Genomic DNA, 25,305 nt, shown 5'->3' with positions numbered 1-25,305 from the left:
CTCCTTTCAGACGCTCTCTACCTAATTCGCCCAGACCCGTGCTCCACATAGACCTCCCACTTTCATTTATCACCTGCTCAAAGCAAGTGGTAAAGGGGAAAGGAATTGCTCCTGGAATGGGAATTCACATGAGGAAAAGTACCCAGCAATTCTTGGTTTGCATAATATTCCTCATTATGAAGGCAAAGGGAGGATTTTGGTAAAGGGTACTTGTGGAAATATTATTGCAGGTCACCCTTTATCCCTTCACCTAAATCTGCCTTATTTTGTTTATCAGGTCCAGGTTGAATTGCCTTGAATATGATCTTTGGTTTCAGAAAAAAACATGAATAATTAAAAAGAAGACGAGTGATGATTGTAAGTTAAGGTACTAAAAAGATTTGATTTACATTATGTCTTTCACTTTATATATTAACTGAAAATGTGAAATTAAAGTTCAGTGAATACAAACCCTAGAAAACATTTAAATTCAGCAATGATGGTATGTGACACAAACTTAAACACTCACCCAGCTGTTTTTTTTCTTGACAGACAGCCTTTACTTCAGTCCCTTCTGCAAAAGTGTGTACTGAAAATGGCAGGAAAAGTGAGCTGTGAGGTGCATTGTGTGTTGCATATCATGATTGGGTGAATTTCATTGTTTTTTTGTTTGCTGGACAATAATTAACCTTTAACTAAGCATTTTCAGTTAATGTCAGTAATTTTTAAAATAGTACTTTCATCTGTCAAGTAACCATTTTTGTATGGCCTTCACCAGTGTAAAGCTAGGGATGGCCGCAGGGATAGCCTTGTGGTGAGAACCTGCAGCCCCACACCTGTGCATCCTACAATGATAGCACCAAACTATAGCCTTTATAGCATTACACTTTTTTAATTTCAATTTGCAAATTAAGCTTAGGAGTTTTTAGATTTGTGAAATTATGTTTTTTCCCCAAATACAAAATCACAAGCATGTGCTAGGAATTCACTTTCCAAAAACAATGTAACAATTCTCCTTGCAATTTTTCTGTGTTCATACATCTGGTGCCTAAAATTGGTCATTGTATCTCTCATCCTCTCATTGAAAATGTTTGCAGTCCTGGAATTCACAACTTTTTCGAAATTTGTGAATTCCAATATGGCAGACAAAATAATTCAGACTATCGCATTCTTTGAAAAAATCAAATGTGATTGATAGAATTGAGGACCCTGAACCTTTTTGCAAAGTTAACAGATTTCAATTAACCATCTGAAGCCTGCCTGACACTTTTTTCAATGTAAATATCCCAAAAACTACTGAACTGACATATCAACCACGAAAAGCAAGCTTTTCTGTGTAAGGTTCTACTTTCATGCCAAGACTCAAGTAAATCTGTGAAGCGGATTTTGCTGAAATGGAGAGCAACCAGCCTCATCTAGGGTGCCTGGAGATGGGAGGCATTTTTGTTGACAATGTGATGCATTTTTTCTTACTGTGATAACAAACATTGCACAAGGTCCAAGGTCAATGATTATTTGAGAGATACAGGAGATTCAGGGACCACTCATCACGTTGAGCGGGGGAGGGGGTGAAGGGTGGGCATCATTTTGTGTGACGCCACCAGTGAGTGACTCACAGATGCTGTAGGTCACGTGTGTATTTCAACTACAAATGATCCCGCAATTCAGGCCCTCTTATGGCTCACTCACAATCCCATGAGCCTGTGAGGAGGCTCCCTCAAGCATAATCTATTCTCTTTATGTTCACGGTTAAACCGTGATGATCTACGGTTTGTCTTAGTTAACCATGGCTTGAATGGGAATTACTGGATTGGGCACCATATATAAATCACAACAATTTAAAGTGATAACCAAGGATATGCCACTTACTGCATGCTGTGAATGTACGATGAGCGATTGGAAAACACAGATTTGTTATGCGGGGCAGTCTGGCGGTCTGGCACTAGCAGTGAATGTGCATTTTAATAGCCTCACACACACTGACCGCCTGGTACAGTTTTGTTCGTGTGGCTTAGGCCTTCTATCCCTTTATCAAAAGCTGTTCACATTCTGAATAATGAAGTCTATTGTTAATCCATATAACCGACAGAAAACAAAGGAATACACTTGCAGGCCCATCAGGACACATCCTGCGGGAGCCTTTCACTGCCTTCAATGTCCACAACTGTCACTTCATGAATCCTAGCCCTGACCCCTTTTCCAGACAGTAGAAAAATAAATTGCGATATATAAAATATAACCCAGGCGCTTATGGACACTATAAAGTACATGCTCCTGGACTCCCCTGCGCGAGTGTCAGCTGTATTTTAGATTTCATTCCCAACGATATTTGTTTGATGACCTGTGGGATGTGTGGTGGGATTCTATACAATACAAATCCAGCTCGTGGGCAAAACAGTGCGTACAGTGGGGGGATTCTGGGGTAATTCGAGATTGTGTACGTCAGTTGATGAGAAACATTCTACACTGATAGGAAAGTATATTTCTGCTTCCATGCTACTGTGGGCCCTTCCATGCTCAGATCACTCACAGAAGGATGCTGCTCAGGCTTGCTCTACTGTTTTGGGTCTGCACAACAAAATGTGCATGTGGTCAGTAGCAGATGTTTCAGCACAACAGCACATTACCAACTACAATTCTTATTACACGACGACTGTCAGGGACACAAATGTATCACGGCTCGAACATGAAGAAAGTGAAAAGAAAGATCTATACTCACTGCATCGTGATGAGAAGTTAGAGTGGTGAATATGGAAGACTGGGAGTTAGAATACCCAGGGGAAAAGCATGACAGAGCACTACAAATGATCACACCATTTGCACTAAGTTGTTGAGATTCTTCACTACTGCTGAACTTCACACTCAACTTTGCATTCCTCACCTTTTTTGGTTTGGCTCGCTGTCAGATTCCCAGTTTTGGAAAACTTTCTGATCACCCCCAGTTGGTTTGGGTAGAGCTTCTCCCTTGTTTAGTGGATCCCCTATTTTGCCACCAAGCCTGCAGTACGCTCCTGGTCTTGCTGTGATATCGACAAGATTCAGGGCCATTTTGCAGCTGCAGAGGGACCAGAGAATTTAGGCCCATATTTATACTTTTTTAGCTCCGCATGTGCATCATTTTTTGACGCAAAAGCGGAGCAAACTTACAAAATACAATTGTATTTTGTAAGTTTGCTCCGCTTTTGCGTCAAAAAGCAGGGCAAATGCGGCACTGAAAAAGTATAAATATGGGCCTTAGTGTTTAAGAGCAACAAGACTATTTTATGTGTTTCACAGAGATCACCACTATCATGATTTCTTTTCAACCTCCACATCTGATCTCTGGCTCGGGTTATCACCACTTACCACATTCAATACCAAGTACAAACGTATGCAGATGATATTCAACTTCACATCCGAGTGAAACTACATAAAATAAGCAAAACTACATCACAACAAGCCAGAAATGCATTTATTCCCAGATGAAGGAGAGCTCAAATTAGCATAATGATCTGAAAACCCTATAACTATACAAATGGCCCATGGACTACCTCAATTAACTTAAGTATAATCGGTAAAACATGCTGTGTTGTCGCTTGATACTGATTTTTCATTTGTACATCAAATTTCACCAGTCTTCGCTTCAAATGAAATCCAAGAGCATGCCCAACAACAGCACACACTTTTTCAATATCACCTACAAATGATCAGACTCAAAGCACGATAGACAGGACCCTCAGGCCACCATGCACACAACACAGTACTCAAGGTAAATTATTGGAAAAGCAGGGCACACCACAACATCATACACATTGATTAAATTTAACTTAGCACACCGCTCATAAGACGCACATTTGGATTGTGATGCATTTACATAAACACCACACAATGGACAACACGCAATCATACATAAAAAATAAAAAAACAAGCATTTGCAATGCAATGGGTCTCCCAATTGCTCGCGTTAGAGCTACTGGCGTTGTAAATTCTTAACTGGACTTTTCTTGCCACATAAATTTTAAATGAAAAGTAAAACATTCTTTGAGATAAGGGAGCCGATTCAAAGCACCATGGCTGCTATGAGCATGAGTGTGAAAGACCGACACAAAAGGAAAAAGAAGTTCACTCAAAGTCAAACATATCGGCAATTGTGCAATTATCCAACAATATCAAAGGATTTTTGAAAGGCAGGTCCATGAATGAGTGAAAGTGATGGGTGTGAGGAGGGCGTGGTTAAAAGCCCACAATACTTACAACAGGTCAAATCGCTTGCCTGCTCGATCTAAAAAGGGGAAAAAAAAAACACAGATAAGTACTTCAGCACAGGTTTCATATACATACAACACTACAAAGATCTCCCAAGATCAAACTTACTTTAACACTAAATTGTCAAGACCACTTTAAAACAGAACTTTGAACAAACAAAACTCTTCCAACCACACCCAATCAAACATCAATATTTGACACAGTCAAATGATGGTTTCTCAAGTTCAAGGGCTAGATTTCCCAGATGTGCACAAAGCCACTTAAAGAGTGGACTGAAATGATGCGACGATGTGGGTTCACTCTACACAATTGCAAAATAACTTGACATATAAAATGTTTCCAAAGAACTACACCAGCATCCAATACAATAAGGGATATTAGACAAAGTGCACTGCACCAACTACATGTCTTGTCTTGTGGGTGGTGCTGGGGGGTTAAGATTCTGTCAATTACCCTACCCTAACCCCATCCCCCTCAATATAGTTGACCCTCCGTTGCTACCTGTTTGGCAGTTTTACCAAATTGGGTCGCTCAGTGCCCATGGCACTCTGCCCATTAATCCCTCCCATCTCTTTGCACCAGCCCATCAACAGTGGACTATTATTTTACCTCACCCTTTGGCGCACTGAAGCGTCATCGTTAACAAATATCACTTGTACTCTGCAGTTTGGGGAATTCTATGACTGGTGGTTGGGATGCTATTTGACCTGTAATGCTTCCTTCTTATATTTAGAAAAATGCAATAACAATTGTTTGGGAAAAAAAACTATCCCTACTATGCTGGACTCATTCCTTTCACCTTTTTAGTTGGGTTAGTCTTTGAGTGGCACTACTGCTTGATGTCAGTCATGTTGGGCAGTGTGTGAGAGGCAAGCAGACAGTGGATTTAGAGGAGGCTTCAGACGCTGCATTACAGAGGTGATTCCAGCTGCACTGGGGTCATAGGAACAGAAAACGTGGCTGGGAACTTGGCTGATGCTGGGGGATGATGCTACTTTTGATACCCACCCTGTGTCTGGCAGATCTTATGAAACCTCATCATCCACTGGTGCACGAGGCCACCTGGACCACAGGTGAATGATTATAGTTAAGCCACAGAAACGTACACCATCACTCCTGCGAGGACGTTTAAAGGTATCTGCCTCTCAATCAATCAATCAGGAATTTGTAAAGCGCACTACTCACCCGTGAGGGTTTCAAGGCACTGAGGAGGGGAGGGGAGAGAAGGGGGAGTGAGGTGCTGCTATTGCTTGAACAGCCAGGTCTTGTGAAGTTTCCTGAAGGTAAGGAGGTCTTTGGTCTGGTGCAGGCGGGTGGGAAGAGTGTTTCTTTGGAAAACTCTTTACTACCTTGCACTTCAACTTGTGAGGGGCGAATGGGACTTGACAGCTGGATGAAGGGACAGCATCTGCCGTGGCAAGCAGTGAAAAGAGCGGTGGTGGCACACTTGTATCATCTTCCTAAAAAGAGGGAAAACTTTGAAATTAGATTTAGGGCTCTGGAGAGCAGACTAGAATGCATGTTGACATCTGCTCCTGGATGGGAGATCACAGTACAGATCTTGGAGTGGTGTCTGAATCAGTGCAGTCCAACAGTGAAAAATAGAAGAGAAATACACTTTCAAAACTGTGTGATGAATATGGTGTCCTTTGGGGGTGAGGGCGACTTCAGAGACTTGGAAATGGCAACAGTGCCGCATCCCAGAGTATTTGGCTGGCTAGGTGTGAGCCTTACAGACTCAATTGGATCATTCCAGAGTGAGGTGCTATTGTGATCAACTAGCCCTGAACCAATAGATCTGCCGAGTGGTGAAGCTGTAGTTTTGATGAAATTGCCTGAGGCAGCTCATAACAAGGTCATTGAAAAGTAAGCAACTGAGACTAAAGAGGTCACATACCAAGACCAATGTATCCTTTTCTTCCCCAGTATTAGCCCTGCTACATCCAACATCGTGAACGAAGTACCTTGTCAACTATGGTGTCCATGCTAGCCTGCAATACCTTCCCAGACTGAAAGTTGTGGTAGGCAAGAGGTCCTGTATATTTAAGCAGAAAGATTCTGCACATCAGTTCTCCTCTATAAAACACAGGTGAAACTTGAGATACTTGAAGATCGGTTATATATCAGACTTTATACAGTAAAACAATATCTTTAAGTCACATTCCTTTGTGTTAATGTTATAAATATTTTCGAGGGTCTGATTAAGACACACTGTTAAAGCCTATTCAGAATTCCTGAAGTACCCACCGAATGCAACGTACTAACCAAAGTTTAAAAAAAAAAAAAAAAAAAAAAAAAACACACATTGAGAATAGCAAAGAGTGGATCACCAAACTGGACAAAATGGTCCACAAAAACCGAGTAAAATTCATAATTCAAACAAAGCAGAGATGGGAATTGGATTTGGGCGACCAGCGGTCAATATATATCTAGATCGACATACTGTCTAATGGGCCACAAGTCTGTTTTTGCACGAGTAGTGGGAGCAGAGGTAGGGTGTGTCGCCAACCCTTGTATGAGGTAATGGCGTATGATCCATAGAAGATAAAGGTTGCCTATGTCTGATAAGGAGTACCATGCTTCTTTTAGCTAGCCGTTATCAGGCGCTGATGCTGAAGAAGACTGAGAAACATATGTTTGCTTATCATCCTGAAGGCGACGTGGGCTTAGAACAGAAAAGAGGATAGAAAAGGTAATTATAGAGTGCAATAAGACTGAGAAGGAAGAAGAGTTATACTTGTAAAATAGACACAATCATTTTTAGGCTACATTTTTGTGCTTTCTTACAACATAAGATGCTGACCATCATGATGGCAGGAAAAGCAAGGCAAAAGAAGAATGGAATGGAAAAACATACCACCCCACTCCGTTACACACTTTAACCTCTCCAGCTTCACCAAGAAAAAGTTCTGGTAGTGAAGTTGATATGGCTCTTAATCCAAAACCAGGAGATGGATGGCAGCCATGGTCCCTGTGTCTACGAGATGGTACCTCTAGTCCTAAAAAGCGTTCTTTCAGGGCAGTGGCAATTATAGTGTTGCTAAATCATGAGAATTAGGGTAATCATGAGGAACAATCCTATCGCTAGATAACACAGCATCCAGTACTAAACCAACACAAAGGTGGAAAAATCCTTATCAAATCTTAAGGATGGTTCATCCAGTAACAGCAATTCTCATGTTTTAGGAGTCCTTTGATCGGCAGCTGGGAGCATTGCTCGTCCACAATGAGCAGCTGTGCCCTGTCATGCCCCTCAACCCAGGCACTGGAACAGCAAGCAGAATTATTTCTGGGTTTCATGGCATAGCAATGGATTTAATTTTGTCTGGTACCAATAATACTTTCTCTATTACTGTATTGTGACAGCTGCAGGTACCTCAAACACACTGTGCCTTCCCCAACACCACAGGCAGCATCTATCAGATTTCCATTTATCCCATGCAAGTAGCTTAGCCAGAGTAGAGTAATAATACATCATCTACCTTGTACATAGATCCTTCCCTATGGGCTCCACGCCATATTGTGCATCCTGACAAAGACGCCCTCCCATTGGTCAGATGATTGTTTTTTTATTCTGCTCCTTCACCTGCATCCATATATTAAAGGCAGCCTAACCACTCCTTTTTTGACATAAGATTGGTGCATCAAGAGCCGGACCTGACAATACCTGTGATTTTCAATTTCCAGGAGAGTACAATCTACTTTATGGGTTTCAAAAGGTTTGACGTTAGGGCAACCCAAATCTTTTCAGGCAGTGAACCATTTATTCTACAATACTAGTGTGAATTCTGGGCTAGACCCAACATGGCTGTGCTGTGAAGGGAACAAGGTAGGCCGTAAGCTCTGCTAGCCCTGTCTCATCCTAATAAGGTTGCCATGTGGACTGGTTAGGAGTACACACTAATGGGTCTGAATTGCCTGCTTAGCCAAGGAACAGTCCATAGGGAGTAGTTGGTGATTATATGGTTCACAAAGAACCAGTGTTTGTCAGTTTCTTTGCACCGCCACTCTACTATATACTTCAGCTGAGTGGCTCTCCCCACTTGCCAAGGGTGCAGCACCACACATCTCCAAGCACTTAGAACGGCTTACATGTGAAAATAGTGCTCTAAATTCTGGTTAAGTTAGCTGACACCACCACTGGAAGCATCTGGAACATATACAGATTTCCTATTAGAACTGTAATTTTGACAGACGCAACCCTCCCCACCCTTGACATCACAGCAGCATGAAATGAACGCGCTCATTAAGGACTGCTCTCCTTAGAGTTAAGCTGTATTATTTGTAAATCAGTAATACATTGAGATGCCCACTTCTGGGGACACTGGGCAGAACGGGCTGTGTCCACTCCTTATGGTACTGAAAGGTTAAAGATATTCAATTCTTGACAGTTAATCTTGAAACAGCCTGGCCTATGCTAGCAGTCAAGCTTTTTCACGAGGTAGGGGGAGGGAAGGCGGTGTTTAGCCATTGAGAAAAGCACATCATTGGCATGCATAGTAGGTTTCATTCAAAGTATTTTTCTCTACACCCCCCTAACATTCATGTTACCTCTAACCCTGTAGTGGGCTTCCCCGCCTCATTTCACACCTGATATTGAATGAGTCCCAACCACATGAATCTTAATTTTGGCAATTACATGCTGGTGACCCTGGTTCTAAAAAGAGGCCCCATCATTACTACAAAACAGCCCGTGTTACAGGCACTACCAGCTCACTGCCAAAGGACTTTTTCCATCCAACCTAATGAGAATTGCATTCAGATATGTGCCTGTAAATTATCAATGACAAGCAGGGTTTTTCTGTATAATACACTCGTCTTGCCTAAACTTGAATAGCTGGTGTGCAGCAAGAATAACAACAGTTTATATTGCAGACAAATGTCTTGTGAAAGAAATGTTTATGCTTGTCTGGCCTGGTGGTGTTTACTTATTTCAGTTTGTTAAGTCACTTCACTTCTTCTGTAGGGATTTGAAGGGCTTGTTCTGGGGTAAGGTGGGAGACTTCAGCCTGTGTGTGTTGTCCATTTACTGTTCCTCAAAGCTAGCAATAACATTTTTCAAAACAGCTCTGTCTTGCTAACTACCACCGGGTCGTGGCTGAGATTATAATTTTTTACACTTCCACTTGTGCTCTGTTGGACTTGGAAGGGCCACAACTAGAGCAAAAGGGTAATGATCCGGGAGGGTGTTGTGTACCTTTTTATGAGCTAACCACCCTGAATTAGTTTAGGCGTCAAGAGTGTAAAACAAGAGTGAAGCGATGTGCTAAACAGCGATATTTACCTCTTGCACAAAATTGTTAACCTATGCAGAGAAACTAAAAATATAATAAAAGATCGTAGTACACACACATACTCCGTGGGTTTTCTCAAAAACCATGCAAAATGTAAATCCCCGCAGGAATCTGTAAATCCGGGGTGGTGGACCCATCAGCGGGCTTCAGTGCCACTTCACCAGCTGCACTGTTGATAGCTACACACCGGATCATGGTTCCCACACATTTCACATTTTTTATGCGACCCTCAGGGGCCAAGTGGTGATCCTGCGGTGTTTCTTCCCAAACCCCTATGCACTTTGTTACATTGGTAACTGGAGTAGTGGTGGTTGTGAGGGTTCTAGGAGAGGTACAGGGCTGTTTTTAAGCCCACTCATAACGGCCCCCTGACTGTAAACTAACAGAAGATCAAGTACACCACTTATGATACAGCTTAGCAAACCAAATCCCAAAACCAAGGCTGGAAGTTAGCCTGACTCGGTAACCCTGCAGGACAGTACTAATGCCAAAACGTGTGCGGCACAAATTACCAGCGCTTCATGCCTAGCAATGCAATACCGTCAACAATGGTGCGGATTTCACTTGCTAATACCACAGAGAATTTTTAAAGCGACACAGAATTTCGAAGCGATCTTATAATTTCCACAGCAGTAGATCGATGTGCGTGAGCGCTCTGTGAACTCCAAACTTCATGTCGCAAAGGACAACCTGCCAGATTCCTGTGGAGCTCCTATGAGAGTCCTATAGGATGATTTCATATGCTTCGCATCAAAGAACGTGAACTTTACTACACCAATTTTCTTTCTGCTGATTGCCCTGCACATCATTTCCTTTACCTTTCACATTAAGTAATTCTTCTGTAGACCCCTTGTTAAAGTGATTTTCTACATATGCTTCCACTTTCCATGTCTTCTTAGGACCTTTTTACAGTTTGTCAAGCCCGGCCTGAAAATGCTTCCTTTCTGTTTAAGGTGCAGAGAATTTTCATATCCCAAGGTTCTGTTACCAGGCAACAGGGTTCCACTTGCCAATTGCCACCATTTCCTTTTTGCAGCACTACAGGCCTCATTATTAGCAGATAAATTGCTGTCATTATGTGAAGTGGCTTCCTTTTGAGGTAACTCATTAACCTTAGGTATTTTACTGTGTGATTAGATTTGCTGAGAGCCACGGGCATGGAAAACCTTTGGCTCCTGGAGTGGAATTTTACCAAACCAGCAATTTAGCGCGCTTGGTTTTCAGAGGATTCTTCTATTTCCTCGTCAGTTGTTCCTTCGTTGTCGCACAGAGAAAAAATCTAACACCACATGGATTCAGTAGGTCAGCTGAAAAGGATTTTTCATGCTTGTGTATTACAGCATTTAATGCGAGAATTCTTGCCTCCTGTATATTCTCCTCTATTACTGGGCTGTGGCGTTCCTGACAGAATCAGAAACAAAACTTCACCTTCTGCCACAATACCTAAAAATATCTTCAGGGCTTTAAGTAGGATATAGAAAGAAAAAAAAGAAAAGAGAGTGGACTGGTGTTGAGTGCACTGGCCATAGAGTGTTGCAGAGTATAGTGGCGTAGAGTGCAGTGGCACGGAATTCAGCGTTGTAGAATGCATTAGCCTAGATTACAGTAGTGCATAGTAAAGTGCAGAGACCGGAGTGGTCAAGTGGCATAGAGTGCAGGGGTGTGGGGAGGTGAAGAGTGCATTGGCATAGAGTAGAGCGGTACAGGGTAGAGTTGAGGTGTATCGTGAAGTGGCGTACAGTGCAGTGCCGTAGACTGGAGTGATGCCGTGGAGTGGTGCAGAGTAGAATCCAGTGGTGAGGAGTGGTACAGAGTGGAGTGGCGTAGAGTGGAGTATTCATGGCGTGGTGCAAAGTCCAGTTGAGTGGCAAAGAGTGCAGTGGCATAGAGTGGTGCAGAATACAGTAGCATAGAGCGGTGAAAGCTATAGTGCCATAGAATGCAGTGGTGCAGAGCACAGTGGTGGAGAGTTCAGTGGCAGAGAGTGCAGTGTTTCACAGTAGTGTGTCAGTGCATTGGCATAGAGTGGTGTAGAGAGCAGTGGCGTAGAGTACAGTGATGCAGAACGCAGTGACCGTGGCGCAGAGTAGAGTGCATTGGCTTAGAGTGCAGTGGTTAGGAGTTGAGTGCTGTAGAGTGCAGTAGCATGGAGTGGGACAGAATGGCGTAGAGTGCAGTGGCAAAGAGTTGATTGTTTCAGAGTATAATGAAATGGCATAGGGTGGAGTGGTACAGGGTAGAGTTGAGTGCAGTTGCACAGAGTGGCATGGAGTCTAAATGGTATAGAGTAAAGGTGTGTAGAGTGCAGTGGCATAGAAGTAAGTGGTGCAGAGTAGATGAGAGAGGCAAACAGTGGATTGGCATAGACTGCAGGGGCATAGAATTGAGCGTTACAACGTAAACTGCATTGGTGTACAGTGTGTTGGCATAGAGTGCAGTGGCGCGGAGTGGAGTTGTGCAGAGTCGATTGGAGTGGTACAGTGGTACATCGTAGAGTAGAGAGGTGTAGCCTGAAGTGGTGTGGAGTGCAGTGGAGTATGAAGCTGGGTTCTAGTTGCAGAATCCCTCCATGTTTTGCTTGGTTTTTGATGCAACTTTGACTAAAGTTCACTAGGTTCCTGCTAACCAGATCTCCAGTGCCAGTGCTCCTTCCCCAAGGCCAGGCCCTTTAGCACCTCTGAAAGTCCCTAGTAACTGGTACCTAGGGCATAGGTACAGAAGAGGGTCCCTAAGAGCTGCAACACAACTTGTGCCACTCTGAGGGACCCACTTCCAAAATCATGCAGACTACCACTGCAGGCTGCGTGACAAGGTGCTCCAAAAAGTGAAAACGCGACATGGCACACAACCTGTGTGCCATGTCCCCTAAACACTGCATGTACTATTTATAAGTCACCCCTACAGCGGGCCTTACAGCCCTAAGGTAGGGTGCATTATATTACACATGTGTACATATCTGCAGGAGCAGGTGTGCCTCTGCTATGTCTTTATAGATTCTCAGACATAGGAAGTGGGCAGGGAAGCCAATTTAAGTAAATGTACTGGACACTGATGAACAGGAGTCCCTCACCTACATGACAGCTTCACTGAAACTAGGTATGCTTGCTATCAAAGATCTCATACTTATAAGCCCTCACTGATTCCAGTGAGGGGTTTATTAATACATTCACCCAGAAAGCACCTTAGAGGTGTTCCCTGAAAACCTACCAACGGCTGGTGGGCTCACTGACTAGTTCTAGCCAGCCACCAACAGATGAGTTTCTGACACCCAGGGGCAAGGGCCTTTGCTCTCGGGAGGTCAGGAACAAAAGTCTGCTCTGGCTGGTGTGGATACCTCTTAGGATGACCTGCAACTCTGCATCCCCAGACAGTAGGCTTCAAAAAAGCCCACCGCCTTTGGTATGCAGATCTGGCTGGCCTCAGAAGAAGATGCCGACACCCCTGCCCCAGGGACTATTTGGCACCTGGACAGGCATTCAAAATTAGCTTTGCACGAGGCGTGTTGCATTTGCAGACTGGACACACCCGTACGGTGACCAGCCTGAAGTGAACACAGCCATAGGAATTTCGCCATCTTGTGTGTGGTGGAATTATGAACTCTGGGACAGCGTGATGCCCACCTCCCAAAAGAAGTGGTCATCTAGGTATAGTAGCTCATTGACTACTACCCTTAACACTGCACCTGACCCTTGAGGAGCAACTGACCTATCTAGGCGCTGCAGCATCCAAGAACCCAGGAGAGCTGCCGGAGCTCTGCAAATTTCCAAGTTGAACTCCCTTGGAGTAGAGGAGCTGCTTCCCTGCATCTGCAGGCAACCAAAGATAGAAGTGCGAGGACTGGGATCACCAAAACCTGATGCAAGACATCACCACTGCACCTGAGCCGCCTAGCCTGAGCTGAAGCGGGCCAGCAGTGTCAACATGGTCTCCAGGCCCTCCAGAGAAGTAGCCCACCTTAAGATCACCCACTGTGGACTTCTCAGTGGCGTCTGCAGCCTGTTTTTGCAGATCACCCCTCTCTCACCGCAACCGGTAACTGCATGCAACCCAACAATCCAGTGCACCTCTGCACCCGGATGTCCGAACTGAGGAGAAGAGGACTACTGGTGCCACTATGTTCCCCAGAGCTTGCCAAACCCAAGTCCACTTGTTGGTTCGGCCGGGCTGGTGACCCAGTCCATGCCTGCAGGCTGTGTCTGTAGGCCCCCTGTACTGCAACAGATGACAGAAAACCCGACGGTCTAAACCACCTCTGCACCCGGCCGCCCAGAGCAAGGAGAACAGGACTACTAGTCCCCTACGTCCCTGAGCATAGTAAGAACTTGACCCAGTTGAAGGTTCACCCGGACTGGACACTCAAGCCCACCCCTGCAGCATCATTGTGACCGGAACGATCCCCACTGACTTACACGGGGCACCCGCCACTGACACTGCACCGGGCCGCCTGAGGTGACCTGTTGGTGTGGCCTAGGACCCTGCATTGTACTCACCTTAAGTCCCGAAGATTCGCCCTGTAAGTTGATGTGAAGTATCTGTGTGTCATGTATGTTTTCTCTACCATAGGGTAACATTTCAGCTACAGAAAAATTAACTGTCTACTTTTGAAAACTCTAAAAATCTGTATCTCAAAAAGTACTCACCTGATTCTGGTAATCCTAGTGTTTAAATGTATATAAAGGTATGTGTTATTTTTATAAATTGGTGTACGATATCCTTGAGTGTTTGTCTCATTTACTGTATGTGTGTGTGCCTTACATGCTCAGCAGTACCCTCTCTTATGCCTAACTGCTCACCCACACTACCACAAAAGAGAGCATTTGAGTTGTCATTTGTGTCTCTGTGATACCTTTGGGGTTTCCTGGACTCTTTGCAGAGTGTACCTCTTTTTGATCCACTATATAAAGAGACACCTTCCTACAAGTGGTGGAGAATGGAATGCTGCAGTGGTATGTAGTGGTGTAAAATGGAGTGGTGCAGAGTAGAATGCAGTGGTGTGGAATGGCGCAGAGTACAGTGGAGCATTAATGGTGTGGTAGCACACTGTCACTACAGACAACACATTTTCAGTTGATATGACTTACATTTGCACTGACATACAATTTTACCAATAAAACTATACAGAGCACAGATGAAAATGTATGGAAATTGCCATCACGTAGTTTATTGATTCATTTTGATCATATTAAAGTATTTGTTTCAAACACTTCAGAAATTACAAAAAATGTGCTCCTTTTGTGCGTTCATAATTCTGATATATTCTGAAATACTTCTACAGTTCATTTAAATGTTGGAGTGTGCTCGAAAAAAACTCTTTCCTATCCCTAGTATCCAGCAAGATTGTCACATAAATCCTCTTACTTTGAAGTCAGAGAAAGAAAAGTAAACAAGTGCCCTTGGAAGACAGCCCCTGACATTTGACCCCGGGCTTTGAATGGAGAGCAAATGTGATGAAATAAGAACAAGATTTAAAGGCTTGTTACCAGAAAGAGAGTTTGTGGAAGAATACAGAAAACACTGTTTAGGCAACAAGAAGGGCGAAGTGAACCTACAGCGCCTAAAGGGACTAAAGCCAGCAAATGGAAAGCCAGAAAGTGTGAGTTACAAACCACAAGGTCAGTGGTAATCAACCAACGAACTGCATTCCTAAGTCAACTTTCTGAAAGTTCTCAAGATGTCTTTAGCAAACCAGACAGCTACGCTGTCTGGTAGGCTGCGACCTAAAATGGCTTTGTTGTATATATTACTGAAAATGCTTCAGTTCTGAAATGATGAGTTGAATAACTATAAAGGCAGTGAAGGGTGATACTGCTGCTGAGTTTTAAAAAATGTTTGTCATCCTGAGCTTGAGGACAATAATGGAGTGCCTGATATGGACCCTTCTCAGCATCTGCTTTTTAGAACTGCCAGTGCGGTGCACTGGCAGGACAGGCCCACTTAAAGCCTTGCATATCTTCTTCACTATCTCTCTGTTGAGGTTAAAGGCCGTACAGTGAACGCCTCCAGCAAGGAGTGGTTTCTAATAGCACTGTTAGCTCAATCTCTCCACCAGGAAGTCCAGCTGAGTTTTAGAAGTGTAGGTATTGCAACCCTTTTTTTCACTACTAGTGAACTATTATGCTCCATGAGTGCTTAGTACACGTGTGCTTGGATATAGCTGGCACTCAAATAGACAGAAACAGACACTTCATAGCTAGTGTGTTCATTATACGATTGGCTGTGATGTGGAATTCTTATCATCTGATGCCATAGTATGGCTGTGACAAAGAAGTAGGGTTGTGCAAAATTATAATTAGAGGTCCTTTACCACGCCTACAGAGGTGGTTTAAAATGTACCATGCCAATGTCACTGGTGACATTTTGTATTTAAAATAAAAAACAAAACATGGAATTTCCTTCACATGACTCAGTGTTAAGACTTCCAAGCTGCCTGGAAGTCCCAATGAGGGCTCATTTGAAGCATCAAGACCAGTCAAAACTACAGGGGGCCAGATACATTCTCTGAAATGTCCCCATCTGTCACTTAGTGTGCATGGATTACAAACATGGGTAGGGCTCTGGTGGGCCAAAGGTGGGCAATACGGGACCAGGGCTCCCTGGGCCAGCCCACTGTGTCACAAAGTGCCCACAGTTATGGCAAACAAAGAAACGAAGGGACAGTGAAAAGAAGTGATTTGCCTATGAATTGCACAATGTGGTCAAGTGGAGCAAGTCAAATTATGAGCGGTCCTACTGACCCTCTTTGGTAACATTGGTAATGGGCTGAAAATACAATCAGGTTTCTACAGTAAAAATTGAGTGAAAACTTGAAAGTAAATTTTCCAGAGCAATTCACAAGACACTGCCTCGGAAACTAAAGACAGAAAAAGAGGAATGGTACAGTTACAATAATGACCTATCTTGAACTTGGCAATTATCAAAACTCCAGCATAGCGAATGTGCTACCATATTCACAGGCTTACTTTGCTCAAACCACTGGCTAAACCAAACCCATTTATAAACAGAGCACGTGATTCAAAGATCTGGGGCAAACAGAACACTAGCATTTTCAGAGGCTGGTAAAATCAGAAATATGGTAAAATCAGAACCTTTCTAGAATCCAACCCCAGATATAATGTGAAAGGGTATTATTAGACCTCACTGCATGGCACCAAAGGGGATACATGTATTTTATTTAGGACAAGCAGATTTCTGGAGCATCCTGTTCCTTCGCCAAATTTATATTTTATAAAATTTCATAAAAATCCATACCCTGGACAGGAATATATCACCATTTAAGAATCTGTTACTATTATAGTTTCGAGCAAAAAACAAAAAAAAAAAACAAATCATGCTTCTCGCCAAGAAGAAATACACTAATTAGCTGGCTGGGTGGCATTAGTCAGAAAAATCTGTTTACAAAACACATGTCACAGAAGGGCCAATGTGAAGAATGACAACTGCAGCTCTTCCGAAAGCTGGGTGCAAAAATGCATTCAGGTACAAATGCATACTGTCCTTCTCTCTTTTGACCCTAGTGGTGCATACAAAAAGAAGGTAATATCTATTTTCCAACTCCATCCTGGGTATCGGGACCTCAAGCCTTCATGAAAGGTGGTAAAATTTCCTAAAAGTGGGCTTTGTAATGCGGAGCTAGAGTGCATAGCCCATTTACTGTCTGCCAAGGAATTGTGGGTTGGGCTACCGCTCTCTAGTGAGCCTTTTTGCCTCATGAATATGGTCTCAGAGAGACTATGGGACTCTGTCTGCCAGAAGCTTGAAAAGTCATTGTGTCTGGCTGCCTAGCCCTGGAGTTTCCTTGGGTTAGTCTGCAGCCTCTGGCCTATCTGGGTCTCTCCATCCAGGTATAATGTCACATTTCAGTAACCTGTGCCAGAAATGAAAGAGCCTGGCAGGGGAGCCCCGCAGAGAGGTGCAAGAGAGCACCTCTACACTCAGAGGCCTTCTCTCGACAACTCCCTCGTAACTGAGACTAATAACTAGAAAGTCCCAATCATATCCAGACAACAACCCACTTTTACCCCAACAGAAAACAGTATTCACACTAGTTATACAAGAACCTATTTCTCAGTAGCTCTTACATCAGCATCTATCCCTCCTGAAGGAGATACATTGTCAGCTTTTTCCAAGGTCTTGTAAAGCCTACGCAAACCCTTATTATGGATGAAAGGATGAAACCGTAAGCCAGTCAAGGCTGCGTTAATAAATGGGCTTTGCAAACAATGGCATTCCTGACTGGAACATATGTGCGAATGTAAAGAATCAGCACAGCAGCCTGGATAAACCTCCATGGTCATACATACATATAAATCCAAGGTATGAAACTATACCTTTACAGAGAGACACAAAAGTTCAGCATGTGCTTACAGGAAGTATCCTAGCTAAGTGAACGTTTCCACCTGTATGATAAACCTATCTTCACAAGGGGAGAAGCAGTCTTAATTCAATATAGGAGAACAAACCGAATCAGGCCCCGTATTATGAAAAACCGAAGCTGTTTTTTCTCTTTCCAGGCCAGGACATAGGTCAGAATTCTCATTTTATTCCTGAGAAGAATTGCGGTTGGGAGCCTGTTAGTGAATCTTTGTTGGAACCACCCTTTTTGCTTTAATATGGGGGTACAACCTAAGGGACTGATTTGCATGTACCAGCTTTATTTTAAAAACTGAAGCATGTTAAAAGACAAATCTTCAAGGTCAACGCTTTCAGAGTGGCTCCTGTGCTGTTGATAAATCACAACTCATATCAAGGAGATTCATTTGAGGTTACACATTCCATGACAAGAATGCCTAAGAAATTTACCTCATATAACATTATTTATGTGATTACATTTCCTGTGGAGCTAACTGTATAGAGACATGCTAACCCGCAAAGCCAGAACCCAGCATAAGGAACAGAAGAAGACCATTTACTGATGTTGACTAACTTCTCATATACACCTTGCTATAGATATTCTGAGATGAACAATCATAGAGGAGCTTAAAACAACATGAAAAAGCCGGATAGTGATCCTGCATAACAAAAGAGCAGCAACAATTTTAAAACCAAAACTACTCCTCAATCCCCAGGTCAACAACACAAAATGATAATCAAACCCTTGTAGTAGTAGTAGTATTAAAGGGTTCTTGTCAGCCTGGAAATCCCCTGGAATTAGCAATATCGGCAGTGCATGCAAGGGCAGATGGCAGATCAGTTGGTGAACATCCTCTACTTTGTTGAGTGGTAAAGGGAGTAAGGATTTCTAATCTAAATACAATCAAATGTGGGATGCTATCTCATTGTGAGTTTGTTTATACAGTGTCCAGATAATGCGTTTTTTATCTCTTACACTGTTGGAAGCAAAATTGACTGTTTTACTGTATCTGGTTTCCCTCAAACGTCTGTCTGATGTTAAAGCTTTAACTGCTTCATCAATCTAATATACTCCTTGGACAAAAAATAACTTAACCTCTTGTGTGCTGAGGGCTTGTGCCGAGGACGACTTCAAGCTGTCCATTAGGAAAACAGACACAGGGGAAAGGAAAAAGTTGAGTTTTTCCTTTCCCCCTGTGTTTGTTTTTAGTGTATTCCTGCTCCACAATCATGGATGGGGCCGGAATCCTGAAGCAGAAATACACTCTGCTAAACCACCAAGGCATTTTTGTTGTTGGGGGAGCAGCCCCAAGGGCAAGGGTTGCTGCCCATGGGGGCATTATCATTTATCTATGTTTCATCCCTCCACAGGGGTGGTGGTGAGGGGGGGTTGGTTGTTGAAACCTACTAGATGCCAAGGATTTTTATTTCTGTGATAACTACCGGGAACAACCCCTGGGGTTTTTTTTTCTTCCAGTGGGACTTCTTTGGTGCTTGCTGTGTCTGTGCAGAGTAACTGCAATTTATACTCAAGTCTTGCTGTCTCCGGCAAGTGAGTGGTATCATTTTTTAGTACATAGGTCTTTGTGTGCTTTGTATTGACTTTTCCTTCCAGATTACTATATGCCAGTAGTTCTACTTTCTGCTTGATACAGCTACATTTGTTTATTACTTATTAAACACAGTGTTGGTTTTCATTGATGTATTTGTTGTGGTGCTTTTATTAGTAAGGATTATGGCTAGCCACAGGATTACCACTCAGCAGTTTGCTAGCTTGCTGTTTCAATCTTCCCTGACCATTGTTTTGAGACTGCCTTTGTATTAGAGGCAGAAGATGAAGTCCAAAATTCTGGCAGTAAATGTTCTGCCCAAGAGGAATCATCTGATGATGAAGCCACTCTAAGTGTGGAGGAAGTGACTCTTATGCTGATATACACTGAGTGGATCAAGAGGAGTCTAGATTGCAGTCTAGGACTGAAAGGCTTTCCACTGGGAGTGATGAACTCTTGGTTGCCACAAACATGGTGCAACCTGTGGTGTCTGCCTTTACTGGTATTGTAGCATGAATACTGAAAACCTTTTCCCTATAAATTTCTTTCAGTTGTTTATTGGCAATGTATTTTTGGATGAGCTTGTTGACCACACTAATCTGTATGCTGAACAGTATTTGAGGGACAACAGTGCCAGACTTGAGCCCAGCTCTAGAACTAGTTGGTGGCTTCCCACAAATCTGGATGAGTTGAAAAAGTTATTGGGTTGATCTTTTTTGATGGGCTTGATAAGGAAGTTGTTGCTGTCTTCATACTGATCTACTAGTCCCTTGATGGCAATGGCTATGGTATCCTGCAACTAGGAGTTGTGATTGGTGTTTGCTTCTGCTTCGGACTCTGCATTTTGTTGTTAATGCTTCAGCATTGCCACAAGATCACCCTGATTATGAACATCTCTTTGAGATTTGTTCCACTCTTGTTCATGTTGAAGATCGCTTTTAAGAAATCTGTGTTCCAGGAAAGGAAATAGCTGTGGATGAGTCTTTGGTCCAGTTCAAGGAAGGTTTGGTTTTTAGGCAGTACATTCCTAGCAAGAGGGCACGTTATGGAATTAAAATGTATATGCTGTCTCAAAATAGTACTGAATTGATCTATAATTTCAGGGTGTAGACAGGTAGGGAGTGTTCTAGTAAACCCCCTGGTTGTCCATCCACTTTTGGGGTCAGTGAGAAAACTGTGTGGAAACTTGGTAGAGAACTTCTTAGCAAAGGTCACCATTAATATGTATATAACTTTCACAATGGTGTGCAATTGTTCAAGGAATTGTTCCAAGTGGACACTGTTGCTTGTGGCACAATCTACCCTAACTGTAAAGGTTACCCTAAAGAGTTTGTATGTAAAAAAGTTCAGTGTGGGTGGACAGCGTGGGCAGGACAGTGCAGTGCTCTGCATAGTGATGAACATCTACCTGTGCAATTTTCCAACAGGAGAGATGTCCAGCAGTCTGACAACCATTCATAATGAGAGTACCTTACCTGTGACTGTTTGGGGTCAGGTTGCTGAACCGAGCAAACCTGTGTACATTTTAGACCACAATAAGTACATCGGTGGTTTAAATAGAGTAGGACATAGGTTGAAGCCTTGCACAGCCGTTTGTAAGGCTCACATTTCGTATAAGAAATTGGCTATTCATTTGTTTCATTTAGCAACCTCCAATGTTTTTATTGTATTCAAGGATTGTTCTCCAGAATCAAAGATGACTTTTGTTCTGTTTCAGCAGTCTGTGATAGGCAGCCTGGTTGTAGTGGAGCAGGGAAGTGCTCCTTGAGTTGGAGTGGTGAAGGATGAGGCAAGATTGAAAGATTGCCACTTTCCTGATTACATTCCTCCCGCACCCCATCCCCCAAAAAAAAGAAAGAAAAAAAAAAGTACCTGTAGAGTCTGTGTCCAAAGAGGCATGCAGAAGGAGAGTTGTATGTATTGCCAAGAGTATCCCGCATGTTTTAAATTGTATCACACACAACGGAATTGTTGGGAGCAACCATGAGCGTAAAAGTGAACTGACTGGTCTATCGTTTTATATATTAGTTTGTGTTTTGTTTTTTGTTCAAAAAAAAGTTTTTAAAAAGTGTGATGACAGTTTGTGTGGACTGGCGCCTGGCTGGCGAAGTGCTTGGACTGGAGGTGTGCAGGGTCAGGTGCTTGGCTGGCTGCATGTGTTGATGGCCCTTAGCTGGTGGTGTGGGCTAGTGATGTACATGGACTGGCGCTTGGCTGGCGGTGTGCATGGACTGACCCTTTGCTGGCGGTGTGGGCTGGTGGTGTGTGTGTGTGTGTGTGCTGGCACTTGGCTACCGGTGTGCGTGGATGGTGATTGGCTGACAGTGTGTATGGATGGCACTTGGTTGGCAATGTGCAAGAACTGGCACCTGGCTGGTGGAGGTGTGTGTGTGTAATGACTTGCTGCTGGCCACTACACACACACATTCTGTCAGACAAATGCCAGTCCACACACTCCGTCAGTTGCCAGCCAGTGTGATTGCTGTGTCAGTCAAGTGGGCGCATGAAAGGGATGTGCCATTGAATGGCACTGTCTGTTGATGGGACTGCTGCAATGTGCTGAACCGACAGCTGCCAGTGTGAATGGTTTTGTGTGTGTCACACACAAAAGGTGTGTGAATGGCCTGTAAAGTGGCTGATGCCTTGTTACCGCTTTACAGCTCATGAGCTGCAAGTCATTGGCTCAGTTTTTTTAACTTTCAATTACTAACAGCGTATTTCATTTCTGTGAAATTTCTTGTTAATAAAATTTACACTCTGAACCGTTCACTCACCCTCGTGCCAAATCCAACCAGTATGTGTGTGCACTTGAGGAATAGATGGTTGTGCAGTAATATTTGTCTTTTCTGTCTTTCTCTGACAGAGTGTACATTGTTTCTAGGAAAAATCAACCAACTCTAGACATTTTTGTAAACCCAACACCCAGGAGAGTACAGGGCGGTGTGCCTTGTGGAACCCATCAAGTTTTCTTACCCACAATGCCCTTTAAGCCTCGAAATTTGACTACAATCACATATTTCCTTGCATTTCTGTGCCATAGTCTTCCAGAATCAGAAGGAAACCACAAAATTCCTACCACCCAGCGTTTCCCCACTTATCCCAATAAAAATGCTCCCCCCCCCCCTTGTGTGGCTGGGCCTAGTGCCCGCGACAGGAACGGATCAAACTAACATCAATGGGAGTCCTCGCAAAGGGATCTTCAATGACCTTGATTTGATTTGTTCTGTTGCAGGCACTAGGCCCAGTCACACAAGTGAGGTACCATTTTTTATCAGAAGGCTTGGGGAAATGCTGGTTGGAGGAAATGTGGGTCGCCTCAGATTCCAGAACTTTCCATCAAAAATGTGAGGAAAATGTGTTCTTAACTCAACTGTTGAGGTTTGCAAGATGATCAGAGTCACACAACCTGGTGAAAACCTCACAAGTCACCCCATACTGGATTCCCCTAGGCATCTAATTTAAAAAAAGGTACAGGTTTGCTAGGTTTTCATAGGTGCCGTCTGAGTTAAGGCTCAAAATTCACAGCTAGGCACATTGCAAATAAAAAAGGCCAGATTTCAGTGGGAAATTGTGATGTTTCCATGTTGCATTTTGGGCTGTTTCCGTTTCCTGTTGAATGCATTAGGCCTGCCCTCACATGTGAGGTTCCATTTCTATCAGAAGATTTAGGGAAACACAGAATAGTAGAACAAGCTTTATTACCAACTGTATTTCTCTGCATTTGTGCCTTCCAAATGTAAGTGTGTGAAAGAAAGATGTTCTTTTGAGAAATGCCCTTTAATTCACAGGCTGATATGGGTACCCACAAATCCAGAGCTGGGCAAATGACCACTGCTTCTAAACTCCATATCTTGTGCTCATTCTGAAAATACATAGGTTTTTTATAACTATTTTTCACTATTTATATTTTACCACATGAATTGCTATATATCCAGTACACAATGAAAAACCATTGCAAGGTGCAGCTTAGTTATTGGCTCTGGGTACCTGGAGTTCTTGGAAAACTCACAATTCCTATATATCCCCGCAAGCAGAAAGGTCAAGCAGACGTAACAGTATATTGATTGTGTAAAGTTACAAATTAAAATGTTGCCACAAAATGGCAGTTTTTTCCTACTAATTTTCAATTTATTTTAATCCCCACACTCCTTTTCTTTGGGGAAAACCCTTGAAGGATCTACACAAATGACCCATAGCTGAATTCTGAATTTGGTCTAGTTTTCATAAATGTATAGCATTCCGGGATCCACCATGGGTTTCACACCCTTTTCCACCACCAAACTGGAAGGAGATTCAAAGCACAAAAAGAAATAGGAAAAATGGCTAACTCCCAGTAAAATGCCAAAAGTGTGGTAAAAAAATGTTGCTTTCTGAATCAAGTCTGCTTGTTACGGACAGCTGGGAAGATTGTGATTTTAGCACCACAAACCTTTCATAGATGACATTTGCAGGAAAAAACAGACACTTTCTTCTACAGCACTTTTTCCCCATCTCCCTCTGCCCAAAAACTAAATTTAGCTATATTTTGGCTAATACCTTGGACCTCTCCAGGGGAATCCACAAACCCTGGGTACCTTTAGAATCACAAAGATGTTGGAAAAGAAGTATGCATGTTTGGCATTGATAGCTTGTATGGACAAAAAGCTATGGAGGCCTAAATGCAAGCTACACCAAATAGCCAAAAAGGCTTAGCACTGGGTGGTGTCGGCAGGTGGAGGAAATTTGGGGAGGGAGAGGGGGAGGGGGGGGGAGAGGGTTTGACAGCCTGTCAGCGAAAGGGTTAACATATTTTTTTTTAATCATGTCTTCAACGAAATCAAGACTTTATTTCACTAAAGCTAAGAAAACCTCAATTTTCATTGATCTTTTTCCACAAAAGAAGCCTGAAAATTGTTTTCTTACTCTAGCTTGAGAGTACAAATAACTGCAAGTAAGCTTGTTTGACCTCCTTATTTGCCCAAAGCTGCAAATAAATACCTTTGTCAGAGACAGCACCTATTCAAAATTACAAAACTAAAGATGATATGCTGGCATGGATGCTTTAAGAGTCAGCAGACAGTGATTTGACATGACCTCTTCCTTGTTTGTTTCCCATGTGCTAACCAGTGGATGAATGAAATGGAATGTACAAAGCTGCCATTTGTGTATACTTTAACATTCTATGTATTTATATCGTCAATCCATATCTTACTAATAACTTCATTTTATTGTATCCATAACTGCCTATCCCTCATCTGCCTCAACGAGGGTGGGTGGACTGAGAAGCTGTCAGTCATATATACACCAAATGGCTCTATATTAAATCCGCCACCTGCAATTAGTCCTGGCTTTTTGCCAATAGCATTCTGAAACTTTGAAGGCCATAACTATAATGGAAACAATACAAGTCCCAGAAAGCAGTGTTCTCATAGTTAAAAACTGATTAAAGGTGTGCCACAAAGCAGAGGGCAGTTTGGAAGCTGCACAGTCTTTTTCTGTGATAGAAGGGAGACATGGACAAGGTCAATCAAATGCCAGCATTAACCATGAAAAACATGCAGAATTTATTTTACAAGTGCATGCTCGCTCAGAGAGCATCTTGGCTTTTAGAAGGAACAGCCTCTAACCACTCAAGAAGTTTAGCCCTCAATGGCCAATGGATCTTCATCTGGTACACGCCAACCTCACTCAGGGGACATGTACCAGTAAAGGAGAATCAGAAGAAAGGGACCTTCTAGAAGAGGGTTTAGCAAATCGCCCATATAATCAGGCATTTCCAAACCATGGTAAAACTTGTGGAAGCAGCAGGCAACCTTAAAATGAGCAGACTATTTCACTGGTAGCCATAGGCTTACTAGAGGGACATTATATTTATTTTTAAGGATCTTCGTAATGGTGGCTAAGTTTTG

The 25,305-nt window shown here is 43.0% G+C and overlaps 1 long non-coding RNA gene across 1 annotated transcript in view; it reads right to left on the bottom strand.

The window, feature by feature from the left end:
- Window positions 1–520: 520 nt before the first annotated feature.
- LOC138295734 (uncharacterized) overlaps window positions 521–25,305 on the bottom strand; it is a 70,531-nt gene continuing 45,746 nt past the window's right edge. Inside the window, exons 5-6 of the long non-coding RNA XR_011203673.1 lie at window positions 4,213–4,240; window positions 521–568 (exon numbers count right to left, since the gene is read on the bottom strand). This is a non-coding gene — a long non-coding RNA (uncharacterized lncRNA). The remainder of the gene's footprint in view (window positions 569–4,212; window positions 4,241–25,305) is intronic.

The sequence above is a fragment of the Pleurodeles waltl genome, chromosome 1_2 (genome assembly GCF_031143425.1).
Source record: "Pleurodeles waltl isolate 20211129_DDA chromosome 1_2, aPleWal1.hap1.20221129, whole genome shotgun sequence".
Classification (NCBI taxonomy): Eukaryota; Metazoa; Chordata; class Amphibia; order Caudata; family Salamandridae; genus Pleurodeles; species Pleurodeles waltl.
This window is presented reverse-complemented; position numbering and strand designations above follow the sequence as displayed.